The following is a 12,192-nucleotide window of genomic DNA, read 5'->3' as shown; positions in this document are numbered from 1 at the left end:
TTCTCCAAGCCTTATCAACGTCACGTGATTATTCACTTTCTAAAGTACAAAGTATTTGCACGTAGTATACATACATATGTACTGTGCCTTTGTATTTTTATTTTCCTATTGCAACTTGTTTTGACACAATGAAAACCTGTTTTGAAAATAGTCAATACCCACAGCAATCCCTTTCCGGGCCCCAGACAACAGGATTTGTCCTTTCCTGACTATATAAGCACGGTTAGTTGGCTGGTCTCATGGCACCCTAATAATTAACCTCTTGTTTAGAAGATATATATCAGAACTCTCCAAATGATAGGATTTGCTGTTTGTTTATAATGTAGCAAAGCCAAAGATGCTAGCATCTTTTTAAATAAAACTCCATTTGTCAGGAGCTATTTTGATAAACAGTATTAATGATGTTGAATTAAAGGAACTTAAAGTAATAAATTATTATATTTTTTCCACTAGTGGGTTTATATTTGGGTCACTTTTCGTAAGAGCGCTCTTTAGATCTTTAACAGGTGGTTATAGTCTTCCTTCTGTATCTCCGTGGCTTGCATTTAACAATGACTCAGATTAAAAGAATTCAAAGCTACTGAAAGCCCATTCTTTTCATACCTCTCATACCAATTCTAGGCATAGTTAGTTTTTTCATTGTAAACTCAGATCTGAGACATTTAAACATCTTTGTTATTTTTATTGTATATAATACATTAAAAACACACTTTAATTAAGTGACCCACATTATGGTATCTCTTTATTCGCAAGCACTTCTACAAGCACTCCTCACAAGGCTAAAGATACGTTAGCACTCATGACAGAAAGGAACAATAAAGTCTCCTTGTTTTCTTACAACAATGGGGTAATAGATGATTAATTCTATGCTAGACACTTTATGACACAGCTATTAGGAGAAAATAACTGTTAAAACAAACTATCTTACTCTGCAACTCTAAGATATTAAAACATTTTAAGTGACAAATATTTCTCAGTATAATGACTTCTGGATGCATAGTTTGAATCACACTATAACAGGCAGACCCACAAAACGGCTACCTTCCAAATGGCAAAGACTCAGGAACTAATAAAAATCAGGCCTATTATGGCTAAGCTAGACATTCAATAGGCAACAGAAATTCTAAACCATAATTTGAAAATCACAAAAACTATTATCCAAGCACAGCAGCAGAACAATATGGACTTTTTTTTCCAGGATTTCTTTTTTATCACTTCAAATGTACATACGGATATTTGGAATGTATTCATGTTTCCGAATTAAGCTTCTCGATGGTATGCTTTTTGGGATGTGGTTTATAATTTCCTTACTAAGCAGCTTTATCTATAGCAAATATTTTGCTTTTATGTGAAACACTGTGTCTACAGTTCTCCATTTTAGACATCTCCAAAATTGGCAATGTAAAGCAAACGTTCAAAGTGTTTATACAACAGCAAAACAATAGTTCTTAAATTACTACTACTGTAACTAGCTAAACACTCAAATGTACAAAAGATTCAGTGCACAATGCCATTATGCTTCTAGCAATTTTTTCCAGGTGCCAAATAGATTCATCAAATAAAATCTCTTCCTGTTGTAATATTTCTGCCTTTCTACCTTTTCTCCCAGTCTACTTCCTTTTGCTGTGATTTACCTATAAAGAGTTTAGTAAACTTCCCATGTCCACTTCTACCTGTCAGTCTACAGAAAGGCACTGTGCAAGTCAGTTTGATGAGCATGACAGTAATCAAGCATCAATAGAGTTAGGGGTCTGCAGCAAGGCAGCTGTCAAAATACAGACTTTTTAAAAAGTACTATTGCCTTCAGCTCATTTCATAATATTGCACAACAGAAAATAGTCTTCGAAATTACAAACAAAATAAAATGTGCTACCGAAACTGTAACAGGAAATAAAAGTAGCAGAACTAGTGAAAGTAAACATATCTGAAGTCTACACCTTAAATTTCTCTCAGTTCAAAAAGCTGTTTGCTATATTTTATAAAGAGTGCCTTTTTCCTCCAGAACTTCTTGTTGGAGCTATTGCAAGTTCTAACGCAAGTCACATAGCAAGGTGCAAGAAATAGTTACATTTAGACATATTTTTCAGTGGTTTGCTAATTACAGAAATAACAGGTGGCTTTACTCCATACGAAACAATCAGAAATAATTAAATTTCAATTTGGTAATACAATCCATTTGGGTCTCTGTTCCAAAAACTAAGACACTGGTTCATTTTTATAAATAAAGCCAAGAATTCAACATAGCTCTGCTGTAAAAATTAAGAAGACTTTGCTGCCTAACTTACCATAAAGCAAAATTAATCTTGACAACCTGTTCAATAACAAAACAACCATAAATATAATAACCTGACTAAAGGCAAAATATGAAGGAAGGGGGTTCTAGGGAACTGGAGTGGAGTCAGGACTGTAGAACAGGATACACATTGGCAAACAATATTTATGTTAAAGAAACAGCATAAGTAGGGCCATTGCTTTCCCGATGATGATAATTTTGGTTCCAAGAACATACATGTTCCCCAAGGCACAGACTTTACTGACAACTGCAGAAGTAACAGCTGCTGGACATAATCGATGTCCATGGATCACAGCAAGACTGAAGGCAGTAACTGCAAAAGAAACTTTTCTGAATCCCTACAGACCCAGTGACTCTGAGCGTGCCAAAACATACATAGCAGAACAAACTTCTATTTTGAAAGTTTTATCAATGCCTTCTGCTTGCCAATTCAAGAGATATTTCACTTCCTTCACCTTCTCCACAACGTACATAAATAGACTTGCTTCATCAGATGAAGGCTTGCAGTCTTAGATCACAGCAAATTTGCTTCTGTTTTCTCAACTTCCATTTTCCCCCTTGGGATTACTCAGTGCCTGGGGTACCAAGTGTCTGCAGCAACGGGAGGCGCTGGAAGCTCTCTGTCACAACACCATCATTCCATTTCCTTGCCAGTGGATCATGAGAATGATATTCCAAGGTCATCATGGAAAAATTCAGTCTTCCTATAGTCTTTTTAAACATAGCGCTTAACTCACAAGAAATTTCCAGTCCTATGAGCTGCACTGTGACAAGCCTGCTCTATTTTTCCTATTTGCTGAAGTGCCATAGAGATATTTTTCCACTTCAGGTAAAGGTTAACTTCTTAAAGAGACACTGTTTTTTCAAGACACTTCTTATTTCCTTCTATCTAGGCTACATAAACGCACACTGAACCGTGCTACTGCAGAGCAGTTATTTAGCAAACTATTTGGTGAATTTGAAGGAGAGAGTTGATGCCAGACAAGATACAACTAAGAATCTTTTCTAACTATAAAAGGCAGGGTGACAAATAAGGTGAAATAAGGAGGGGGGAAAGTAGGGACAATATAAGTGGTAGGAGAGAGGACAAAAGACTGGACAAGAACCCATTCAGAAGCAAGGCTTGTAAGGAAAGCAGACAAGCGCAGAGATGCAAGAAGCAAGGCGATCGCAGAAGTAATAATAGAATTGGAACAATCTTTAAAACATTATTGAATCCCTTAATTGTACCTCAGAGTCTGAAAAAACTTATCATCCCCCCGGAAACGAAGGGTTCCACCACAGATGCATCCATAACGAGTCTGACACCCTGCATCCCTGAACTAAGCTTGCTTGCAGGTGAAAGCAGCCATTTCATCATGCTATACACTTTGCTTTGCCAGGTCGCTTATCAAAGGGGCCAAAGGCAACATACCAAAACATAAGAGTCCTGTTTGGATATTCATTAGGACAAACCAGTCAGAAGGAAAGGAATGAGATGCCATACATCTGTGATTATATAAAACATATTACAGAAGTTACTTCTCTTCTCTATTTGTAAGATATATGTTTGCAACTAAGGGGAAATTCTCAAAAGGTCAGAGAGATGTCTCCAAATGAAGAAAACCAGACAGGAACAAACTCTGAAAACTTATATGTAAAAATAGAGTAACACAAATAAAAATGAGTTTGAGGAACAATTCAATAAACATACAAAAACTACTAAAAGACACTTATTAATTTAATATTGGTTAAAAACCAAAATGTTGTGATGCCCAACTAACTCCCCCTCCTCCGAAATTTGTCAAATAGTACAAAAGCCAATCAAAAAATAAAAAAAATGCCCAGAGGTAATAAAGCCACAAAGAAAAAAACTAAAGTCATTTTTGCATGACCTTCACCATGGAGGTGCTTAAAGAGGTTGCCATACCAGAACCCTTCTTTTAAAGGGACTTACTGAAAGGGCTGACTAAAGTAGAAACGTAGGCTAAAAAGGTAAAGAACAAATCAACAAAACGCACACTAGCAAATCAGCAGGCCCAGATGACAGAAATACCCCAAAGTTCTACAGAAACTCAAGCTTAAAAACAGTTAAGCTCTCAAATATCTATCTGAACTCTCAAGATAGAGCTCTCAAAGCTCTATCTGAACCTGAGAAAAAACTTCTTCACTGTGAGGGTGACAGAGCATTGGAACAGGTTGCCCAGAGAGGTGGTGGAGTCTCCTTCGCTGGAGATATTCAAAAGCCGTCTGGATGTGATCCTGGGCAATATGCTCTAGGTGACCCTGCTTGAACAGGGAGGTTGGACTAGATGATCTCCAGAGGTCCCTTCCAACCTAAACGATTCTGTGATTCAAATAGCATGTAACCTCTTGCTTAAAACAGTCTAGTACCAGAGATACGATGTCAATTAAAAAAAAAAAAAGGGGGGGGAGTCTAAGAGGAAAGAGGGACCTGCGAACCAGTTAAATGTCCATAATGTAATGTAAAGTCCATACTACACAAATTGGTAGAAACTATAATAAGAAAGAGAGCTAGTGGACTTGAATAAATATGATATATTGGAGAGGAGTCAACATGGCTTTTGTAATGCAAACTCATTCTTCACAAATCTCTTATTATTTTCTGAAGGTACCAACAAACATGTGGACAAGAAAGATCCTAGTGACACACTCTGCTTGGCTTTCCAATAGGCATTTGGAAATGCTTTTCAAAGGTTTTTTAAGAAAATGAGTTGCTGTAATAGGAGAAAAGGTCCAGGACTGAAAAAACAGCAGGTCAAGGTATCAAAAAAAGACAAGAATGAATAACGAGTATTAATAGGGGGAAATCACCAGTAGGAAGTGCATAGAAATGATATTCTGACCTGTGTTGTTCAACATATTCCTACACGATCTGCAAGAGTGAGCAAAAGAAGATGGCAAAGTTTGCTAATGACAACAATTTAGTCGAGGAAGGAAAAGCGAGAGCCAATTACGAGGAACTGCAGATGGTCCTTACAATACCGAGAGATTGCATGATGAAATAGCAGGTGAAAAGTCAATGTTGACAAACATAAAAGGGAGGTATGTGAGACAAACATACACTAAAAACATGGGCTCTGAAACACTGATAGTACGGAAATCTTGATGTTAAAATGTCAGTGTAACACTCAGTAGGAGGCAGAAAAGCAAACCAAACATTATCAGTAGCAGAATAAAGCGTATACCAGACAATACCACTATGTCACCATATAAATACATGGTGAACATATTATGAAAAACATGCAGAGTTCCTTACCTCAAAAAGAATATGATAGAAATGGTAAAGATATAAAGAAGGGGGGCAAGGGTGATCAGAAATATGCAAAGCCTTCTATAGAAGGAGGGAGTGAACAAACTATGAGAAAGGGTGACAGAGGAGATGTGAAAAGGTCTATAAAATCATAAACATTATGGAGGAGATGAAGAGGGATTAATTATTTGCTGTCTCTTCTAATACAAGAGCTAGGGGGCAACAACTGGAGCTATCAGAAGTTAGAAATGTAAAAAGACAACAAAGCTAGTTCTTCACATAATACATAGTTCATCCGTGCAATCCCTTGCCACAAAATTTTATAGTGTTAAAACTGTACTTGAGTTCAAAAGCAATTAGTCAAACAGAAGAAAATCCAGTCAGGGCTATTTAATACAAACATACCAATTCGGAGTGTAGAAATCCCTGAAGATGGTAGAATATGCCAGGAAAATACAATTTTGTCCTTGTCCACGCTCTTCCATAGGCATCAGCTACTAACTACTGACAGAGACACAGTACTGGGCTAAATGTTCAGTCTGACCTAGTATGACTGTTCTTTGTGTTTAACAGAGCTATTGCAAATATCACCCCAAAGACAAGACAATGTGGCCTACCTACTACTTTTATGTAACTGCTTATTTTGTAATCGATCAAGTCACATTATTAGATCTGGGCTGAAACTCAGCCTCTTCCAAAATCATAGCTTTCTCTCTACCCTTTTCTCAAAAGCAAGGCAAGATACTTTTTGTATCAGGTCTTAACTATAACACCATGCTCTAATATAGATTTAGCTACTTCGGTAAATGTGTAATGGAGTTCTCTAAAAAAGCCAGAGCAGTCAGTTGATCATAGTATTTCTAGAACAACATTTAATCCTGGTTATCTAAGAACCACCTACATTAAATGCTAGCCCTTAATACTATAAAGCAGCTGTTTACCAGCACAGTGCTATTATATTCCACTTCTACCAAACAAACTCCTCCAACCTGTTCTGTGTGTTTCTCTTGTCAATGTATGGCAGAATCCTTTTGTGCAGAAAGAATATTTACTATATACTTACATATACACACGAACAGATCACACATACCCATATAATGTCTATATAAACACACAGACAAAATATTAGCCCAACAGACATTTAATTTCTACACACATCTATAGTACTTATATTCTTCATCTTTAAATACTTGTTTTTCTTATCCCACAGACAAAGCTTTAATGAGAAGTGACCAGAAACAAGTACCCCAGCCCTTCTGTCTTGGCTGAAATCCACATAATGCATGACAGCACTGAAGATCCCTGGCAGGCACCTGTCAGAAACTAACATGCCATATCTTGAGAGTCAGACTTAATTATCCAAGGAGACGTTTAAAGAAAAGAACAGGAAAAATATGACTCAATAAGTGTGACTTTATCATATTCACTGTATATTCAGTGTATATGCACTGTACAATGTAGTATATGTACAGGAACAATGTAAGCACTATACTGAGAAAATTCCAATTAAAACTTATATTTATTAATTAGTATTTTACCTATTATATCTTACAATCAAAATTATTGTGTTATTAAAGTTTCCTAGTAAATCAACTACAGAATGTCCTACACGAACAAACACATTCCTTAAATATTTTAACAAAATGTATTCTCTTCATTTACCTTTCTACTTTTGGTTTAGAATTCTGATCAGATGACTCTCCAACAGAAAATTAGAGTTTTGATTTAATGATCCATAAAATCAAATTAACTTCTTAGTAAACTTCACATGGCTGGGGCATCACATCTCTTCTCGCTATGGCTGTCACAGCATATTGGCCCTTTTGTGTTCTGGAAAAGAGTCTACCTGGGGCAACTAAATGCCCACCCTACTTGATTGCAGGCAAGAAAATCGCTTTTGTGTAGTTTCGAATACAAGAGTCTATCGAGAACCAAAGAGCTTAAAAAGTGACCCAGCTCAGCACCTGACTCTTTAGTCTCTGCTCTTCCCTGAAGAGAATCCTCTGAACCTTCCTAATGCTCAGAGACCAGTGAACACACAGCAATACTGGGAAGGATGATGGCCTGAGGCTTTAGGCTTCTTTTCCCTACTCTTGTTTCTCTATACTTCATTCTTCTTAATTATAAGGTAACGTTGTAAGAGAGCCAAAGACAGAAAGCCAAGAAAAAAGCTTTCTGGGGAGAATGTGTGTGAATGCAAACAACCTAATTTTTGGAAATTTACCATTAAAAGATCCCTAATGTACATGAAATAATCATGTAGTACATTTAAATATATTTTTTTAACTTTTATGAATGGGCAGGGAAAATACTGCAATACGAACCAAATTATAACAAATAATTATCTTAATTACACCTACCAAGGTGAGGAGATTGCAAAAGAGGGTGCAATGGTTTCCTGTAAACTTTTGAATGAGATCCAAGGTGGCACAGACAGAAAACAACAGGTTTGAGGAACTAGAGAAACTTGTTATTTTAAAAGAATGCAAAATCTATCAATGGATGTTCTGCCCTAAAAGTGGAAGAACTCTAACTTGAAAATAAAAAGTGGATGAGCTGAAAAACTGGCTAATGTCAATATAAAAAATTCATTAGGGCACTCATATCAAAATATATTGAATGTAACAGCAAGTCACTGGCAATTTACCACGAGTAACTCTAAACAGTAACACAATGATGGGCCCTGCAGAGCCTGAAGTTCTCCCCTTTTTTTCGGATATCCTTTTAGTAGAACAACTGAAACATTTCCTCTCCTTACAAGAAGCATTAAATCTGAATGCAACAGTCTTGGCCAAATAGCAACTATCACCTTCACATGACACACATCCTCTCATTTTATGATACTGAAGGAAAAGCTATTGATGAGGCTGAAAGTGCTACGGCCTGACACTTCTTAATCACAGCATGGGTGCTCTGAGCATGAACCGTAGCTGCAACAGCACTGGTGAGATGTATGTAGCTCACACATGGTGTGTGTGCTTCTAATCTTAAGCTGCACTTAACCTTATGGCAGAGCAATAGCCAATATACAGTTGACAGCACTTAAGCCCTTCTAAGCTTTTACCTTTACAGAGCACGGAGCGATACATAAAATTAACAGCACATTCGGCAAACATCAGTCAACGGCCACTGTTAGTCAGCAGTGTTACTCAGAAACAAGCTTTATTAGCCTACCTGAAAAAATGAATATGAACCCTAAGAACGACTTTTTATTATGACACCAGTTTTCCATCCTTTTGCTATTTTTAATGATGGGTAGGTGGACTTATGTAGCACAAAAGAGTAAATCGAGTCCTAACTTGCAGTCCCTGAAGTACGACCAAAGCCTACAGAGGAGCGCTGGGTCAGACAGAAATTGGCCAGAGTGCATCTAACAACTGGATTTAATTTGTATAAACAAACAAGCTTTATTTACAGTATTCCTTCATAAAATCCCAGGCATATTCTGGAATCTGCATATTCTTTAAAGACTCCATTTATGTACACTTGAATGCCTATTTAAGCAAAAAACAAGAGAGCTTTCCCATGGAAACCACACAGAGATGTTTTCACACGTACACCACAAACAAGGCTGCTAACTTTCCATAATTTACTGTATTTTCTTAGGTTTGCTATTGTATTTTAAGACAAAATCTTTTGGAGAAGCTGCTTACATGCAGCCACAGACATACAAATAAATGACCTATGAGAGACAAAGCTTGAGATGTGAACTGAGAGGAAATGGCATCTTGGCAGCTTGTAAGAAACTTTTTAATCATTTTGTTTTTGCTGTTACTAGCCAGAGGAACAGGTTAAAATTTTGTGCTTAGCTGAGAAACAAGAAATCTGGAGGCATTTGGATCACGTTGTTTAACTCGGACTTGATTCATCTCTTAGAATTAAATCAAGCCGGAAGACAATCCTGTGGCTAAGACAACAGCAAGCTTCAATTTCCAGATGCAATCTTTCAACGATGAATCTACTTCAGTGGGCCTCAAAGAAACAAGGTGATTTTAAAAACTGCTTAAGAGGACAGAGTAAACACAAAGAGAAACTGAATTATGCAGAATTTATCAGACAGGCATAAACTGCTCCAATGATTTCAGAAAGAACATGAGCAATTTTTCTCTGTGACTGAAAAAGATTCTGCTGAAGTGATATTCTGATTTGACAATTTGCCTTTTAGATTTAGGTGATGTGTGTAAGTGCAATTGCATATAGTCTACATCTATATGTGGGTATTTCAGGGGAGTAATTTTGCTCCTACTCTAATTACTACTGCTTGTAGTAGTGATTGTAGGCTACCACAAAGGATTAAGTCCTCACTTTAAAAGGGATGCCGAACTTTGCTCGGGGGCCATGAAGTTAAGAGCGGATACCAAGAATTTCGAGTTTAGTCCCCGATTTGAAGGAATTGGGTGGGCTCACCTGCTTGAAAAAAAACTGGGAGAAGCCTAGGTTCAGAACCAAAGTCCCTTCTGGCATGAACGTACGACAGCTTGGCCCACGAATAAGCAGGCTGTGTTCACCTGCTGCAAATACAGGCCGGGCTTGCCAAAACCGAGGATGAGAAAGTCTCAGAGGGATGGTATTCTGAACTTCACGGTGGTTCTACATCCTGGAGAGCTATGCCTCATACATGCCTCAATGCCTAGTTGAACAGCGAATGAGCCCAGCTTGTACAAGAGCAAGCAAGAGCCACCCTTGATGGTGTCTTAAGCTACAGTGAGGAAGCTGGTGTAAACTGATCCCGCAGGTGTCTGAGAATAAGGGAGTAGAATTTGGTTAGACCCCAGAACTTCAAGTGGGAGATCCTGTGATCCTAGAACAGTAGAGCCTGAAAGATAAACAGAGACTTTTTTCCTCCTCAAAGAATGCCAAGCAGTTGGGAAACCGATTGGCTAAAAGGGAAAGAGACTACATATAAGCACAAGCTAATAGATACCATTTAAAAACACAATAACGTTGTCCCTGATTTATCCAGGGGTAAATTTACTTCAACTGACCAGCAATACATTGCTTCTAGAGGCTGCATCACATATTCATTTTTTTTGAAATTGGGCTGATTTAACTTGGTGCTTTAACTAATACATTTAATTAGAACGCTTTCCCACATACCTACATAATATTCACATATACTTGGCCCATATTGTGGACACAGCAAAAATAAAATAGAATGAAACAAAAATCAGTTGGTTGTGTTGAAACACACTATCTTCTACTAAGAAATATTAGCAAACACATTTAAAACACGGATATTTACACAGATGCTAAGTTGCATTAGAAATCTTTCTTAAAATATGCTAACATACATTATAACAGCACAGTTTTCTTGATACAGGTTTATTTATGGTACCTATTCAGGAATCACTACCCGTTTCTGCGAGCAAAGTGTTTTTAACTAGAGCAACCTCTCTGTCTCTTTGCAGTGCAAAGATAGTTATTTCAGAAACTGTAACACACTTTCTTCCTTGCTTCTCATCTTCTTTCTTATGTTACGTATCCAGTGTAAAACTTAAATGCAAAAGCTCAAAGATAAGAGTGAATAACCTCATAAAATGTACATGTGATAGTAAGTGAACCCATTTAGTGCTTTTTAAAAAAACTGTTGCAATACTTCTAAATTTCAAGTGCGGGGTGGAGAAGCCCATTTGTATACACCCACTCATAAACGAATGCACTTAGCAGACAGAACACAGGTATTGTATGCTTCCAGCTGCAAAGTAAGCGCATTTTACAGTACAGTCTTAAAACAAGCCACAGTGATGCTTCCAGTTATTAATTTTTTTTAAACAAAAGATGCATAATATTGTGTTAGAAAGAAGAAACAAGTCCACTAAAACAAAATGTATTTGATCAAGAAACGGATTCCCTAGACAGTATGTTACTAAGACCAAATACTAGCAAAAATATTTCTATTACAATAGATCAAAATCCAAAATATGACTTCATGTTCTCCATAAAATTTAAAGCATTATAAAATCTGCAAATGCTTCAGTCATTTGTTGTTTGCTTCCATCACTTTCAAATTACAATCGGTCTATGACCATGCCATTCATTTGATTTTCTCAGCTTGAACTATTTCCATTTGACTCCCTTACTTATGCATCTGTGCTAATTTAATTTAATCTTCTGATTATCATTCAAAACGTTCATTCCAATATGCCACGCTATTTAAGCAATCTGATGTCTTTATGTGCTGCTGCACAACTGATAATCAGCCTGCTTAAATTTGTTGCTGTTCTAACATTTTTAGCTTGCAAAATCCAAATACAGCAGCAAGGCCTTTGCCCATGTTGCTCCATTCAGGTGAAATCTGTTTTGCTTCGTCAGAAGACAGGGTAATATATAGCATACAAAAGAAGCATTCCTGCCCACGTCAGTCTGCCCTTGCAACAGAATCACCGTGGGGAGTCTGCCCTGACATCTTTCACTGAAGTGGATATTTGGACTGAAGTGCTATCTCCCCATCTTGAAATGAGGGCTTGCAGAAAAACGGGAGAGGAAACAGCCAGAAGGCAACAGAAAAAGCATTAAAAATAGCAAGGGGTCTTTGGATTTCAGTTAACTTCCTCAAACTCTATAGGACTGCCTCCACATTGCTGACTGGCCTTTGCTCTAACTTCCCCTGTTCTTCTGTGCCTTTCCACTACAGTCTTAATCCATA

General features: G+C 37.3%; 1 protein-coding gene across 12 annotated transcripts in view; it reads right to left on the bottom strand.

Annotated features, from left to right (window-relative positions):
• The window catches only part of BABAM2 (BRISC and BRCA1 A complex member 2), a 177,892-nt gene that overhangs the window by 9,953 nt on the left and 155,747 nt on the right, over nucleotides 1-12,192 (bottom strand). The gene's annotated exons all lie outside the window — the stretch shown is intronic.

The sequence above is a fragment of the Struthio camelus genome, chromosome 3 (assembly GCF_040807025.1).
Source record: "Struthio camelus isolate bStrCam1 chromosome 3, bStrCam1.hap1, whole genome shotgun sequence".
NCBI classification, from domain to species: Eukaryota; Metazoa; Chordata; class Aves; order Struthioniformes; family Struthionidae; genus Struthio; species Struthio camelus.
Note: the sequence above shows the minus strand (reverse complement) of the source record. Positions and strands in the feature narration are given on the sequence as shown.